This window comes from Mus caroli, chromosome 2 (assembly GCF_900094665.2).
Source record: "Mus caroli chromosome 2, CAROLI_EIJ_v1.1, whole genome shotgun sequence".
In the NCBI taxonomy this organism is placed as follows: Eukaryota; Metazoa; Chordata; class Mammalia; order Rodentia; family Muridae; genus Mus; species Mus caroli.
The window spans coordinates 158,936,451-158,940,438 of record NC_034571.1 but is presented as its reverse complement, the minus strand read 5'-3'; the positions used below and the strand labels follow the sequence as shown (position 1 = coordinate 158,940,438).

Here is a 3,988-nt window from a genome sequence, read left to right as displayed (position 1 = left end):
TTGTAGACCAAGCTGGCCTCGAACTCAGAAATCCGCCTGCCTCTGCCTCCCAAGTGCTGGGATTAAAGGCGTGTGCTACCACGCCCGGCACATGCAGTGTCCTTAACAACAACAAGAAGAAAAATATTTACATGTCACCTGTTTTTTGAGAAAGTTTGTCCATTTCATTCTTGGATTTTTGTAGCCAGACTTATGACAAACACATTGGCCAACTAAGTGTAGCCAATTTGATGAGCAGATGGGCCCATGCGCTGTGGGTAGAAGAGAAGTTTATTCTTAGATACAAAGTTATTCTTTATTCTTGGCAGTTCACTTTGTCTTTGTGAAGTCTTCCTCTTGCCCTTAAAGGGAGTTGGGGACACAAGCCCAGCGCATTTTTAGTCACTACCAGGTATTCTATTACATTCTCTTGATCAGTAGAGTACAATAGTTTCTTTTGAGATTGAAACATTTAATCCTGCAGGGAAGCTTAAACAGAATAATAAAAAAGTCAAAATAGATTCCGGCAGTCCCCAAAACTGAGCAGATCCACTAGGAGGCCTCTCCTTAGCAGAGTAAGCAGTAAAAGTAGCAAAGATTCTCAGACAAGCCCAACCTGCAAAGACTGTGATCAGACCAGGTGCCTGGAAAAAAAGCAGAAACCAGCTAAGCTTCCTGTAAGAGCTTTAGACCAACTGAGTCACCTAGAAGGGACACTCTCCAACCTGTTGACCTGCCTGCAGGCTGTGCAGTGAGCTCAAGGTTCCTAGCTTTGTGAGCTGTCACCTGTGCTGGGTGAGCTATGGTCACACAGCTAGCTGTCTTTGAGTCATTCCTGGTCCTGTTTGAAGTAGAAACTTACGGGCTCTTCGGATAGTCAGTTGTGTTGAGGGGTGTTTTGCTGGGGCAAGAAATAAAGACGTGTTTTCCAGAAGTGGACACGGGTGAATGACTAAGGCAGACTCCTGAAGCAACATTTCATCAAAACAGACACAGGCGAGAGGTTGTTTTGCTAAAACAACACATGAAAAGACACGTGATAAAAGATTCTGGCTATGTGTGGTGGCGCACGCCTTTAATTGCAGCACTTGGGAGGCAGACGCAGGCGAATTTCTGAGTTCGTGGCCAGCCTGGTCTACAGAGTGAGTTCCAGGACAGCCAGGGCTATACAGAGAAACCCTGTCTCAAAAAAAAAAAATCTTTACTAACCAAATACATGTGTTGGTCCACCTTACATTGAGTAGTTAAGCTCCATTTGTTAGGACTCTGAAGACTTGGGCTGATTGGATGCGTGTGCTGAGGCAAGACGGAGCTGAGACGACAAGGACTGTGGAGAACACATGTTTGGAGGGTATAAATAGGAATGGATGAAGTGACGAGACAGAGCTTGGCTTGCTGGTACAGCTGGTGTAACACTGTGGGTCTCCATTCTCTGCTGATCTTCGCTTCACTGAGGCACAGTGGAAAACTTAACCTGGTGTTCTTTTTGGTCCTTCTTGTTGACTCGAACAAAGCTGAGGCCTGTCTGTCTGAACTGGACTGCTGGTGTATCTGTGAAGTTGTTTGTGAGTAAATTGAGCTTCAACTGCTGACCTGTGAACTAGATTGCCGATTTCCAGACAACACAGACGGGGAGTTGCTCCAAAGAACTTTTCTAGACAGGTTCGTTTCCCCTGTATCCTTTCTTTTCTACCACCTCTGTAGGTGGTCTACCAGGGAGGTTAAAGTATTTAAGAACCATCATTAAAAATAGGATTTGGGGGCTGGTGAGATGGCTCAGTGGGTAAGAGCACCCGACTGCTCTTCCGAAGGTCCAGAGTTCAAATCCCAGCAACCACATGGTGGCTCACAACCATCCGCAATGAGATCTGGCGCCCTCTTCTGGAGTGTCTGAAGACAGCTACAGTGTACTTACATATAATAAATAAATAAATCTTTAAAAAAAAAAATAGGATTTGGCCGGGCGGTGGTGGCACACGCCTTTAATCCCAGCACTTGGGAGGCAGAGGCAGGCTGATTTCTGAGTTCGAGGCCAACCTGGTCTACAAAGTGAGTGCCAGGACAGCCAGGGCTATACAGAGAAACCCTGTCTCGAAAAACAACAACAACAACAAAAAAAAATAGGATTTGGAGAAGAGGTGAGTCTTCCTGAGTGCCTGTTGCAGGTATCTGTCTGTGTGGTCAGCTTGATGCTTTCCCAGAGAAACCCCAAGGTGAAAAATAGGCAAAGAGGCTTCCAGCCTAGAGGAGTGTACAGCTTTGGAGGAGGCCTAATGTGACAGCAGGGGAGGTGGGAAATGTCTTGGGAAAACACCCCTGAACCTGCCTTGTTTATCAGTACCAAGGAAGCCCCGGGCCATCAGGAAAAGCCGAAAGAGAAGCACTGGCACAGAGCCAAGATTCTCAACCTAAAGCTTAGAGAGGCAGAGCAGCAGCGTGTGAAGCAGGCAGAGCAGGAGCAGCTTCAGAAGGAGGAAGGTCAGGTCCGTCTGCACAGCCTGTACCCCCTGCAAGAGGAGGTCCTGCAGCTCAACCTCTAGTCAGCACAAAGACCTGCTGAATGTGGGCCTGGTGCCCTCCAGATCCTGAGCAACCAGCTGTATGGCCTCATCTCCGGCATCATTCACACCACCTTGGAGAGTGGTTTTCCCACAGCAGAGAACTAAGCTGAGGCAGAGCGAGCCCTGCAGGAAATGTGGGACCTCCTCTCAAATTTGGAGCAGGAGATCACCAGAGCCTCTCAAGTGAAGAAGAAGCATGAAGAGGAGGCCCAGGTCAAGCTGCAGGAGTCACCGGTGCAGCAGGGGCCAGGGGCTCCCACCCAGACCTCTGCACCCAGCCCAAGCCCAGTAGGAACACAGAACGAAGAGCTGCAGGTGAAGGTACAAGATAGCACGATGCAGTGGTACCGGCAACTTCAGGATGCTTCTGCCACGTGCGTGTTGGCCTTCGAGGACCTGACCAGCAGCAAGGATAGTCAGACCAAAAAGATAAAGATGGACTTGCGGAAGGCAGCCACCATCCCAGTGAGCCAGATCTCCACCATGGCAGGTTCAAAGCTGAAGGAGGTCTTTCACAAGATCCATAGCCTTCTCTCTGGAAAGTCTGTTCAGTCTGGTGGCTGTTCCGTGTCTGTCACTCTTAACCCTCAGGGGCTGGACTTTGTCCAGTACAAACTGGCAGAGAAATTTGTGAAACAAGGGGAGGAGGAAGTGGCCTCTCACTAGGAAGCGGCATTCCCCATTGCCGTGGTGGCATCCGGTATCTGGATGCTCCATCCCAAAGTGGGAGACCTCATTCTTGCTCATCTCCACAAGAAGTGTCCATACTCTGTTTCTTTCTACCCAGCTTTCAAGGAAGGGATGGCTTTGGAGGACTATCAACGGATGCTTGGCTACCAAGTGACGGATTCCAAGGTTGAGCAACAGGATAACTTTCTAAAACACATGTCTGGGATGATCCGTCTGTATGCCGCCATCATCCAGCTCCAGTGGCCATATGGGAACCAGCAGGAGGCTCATCTTCATGGCTTAAATCGTGGCTGGCGCTGGTTGGCACAGGTCTTACACATGGAGCCTCTCTCAGATGTGACAGCCACCCTCCTGTTTGACTTCTACGAGGTGTGTGGGAACACCCTCATGAAGCAGTACCAGGTCCAGTTCTGAAAGATGATACTTCTCATCCAAGAGGACGACTTCCCCAGAATTGAAGCCATCATCACGAGCTCAGGACAGATGGGCTCTTTCATACGTCTGAAGCAGTTCTTGGAGAAACGTCTGCAACGCAGAGAGACTCCTGTGCCCAGAGGCTTTCTGACAACCTCCTTCTGGCGCTCCTGATGTCCTCCGTCACCCTGTGTGGCGGGAATGGGCAACCATAAAGCAACAGAGACAGCGGGCTTGGAAGAATTATGTCAGATTGAGAAATTGATCAGTGTGTTTTTATGTATCTGTACCCCGTGAATAAGGCTTTTATAGTTCACAGCCTTTGTCAGTCTTTTTTTTTTTTT

At 48.8% G+C, this 3,988-nt stretch overlaps 1 pseudogene; it reads left to right on the top strand.

Moving 5' to 3' along the window:
* Nucleotides 1–2,276: 2,276 nt before the first annotated feature.
* On the top strand, nt 2,277–3,818 carry LOC110307555 (annotated as a pseudogene).
* The last annotated feature ends 170 nt before the right edge of the window (nt 3,819–3,988 follow it).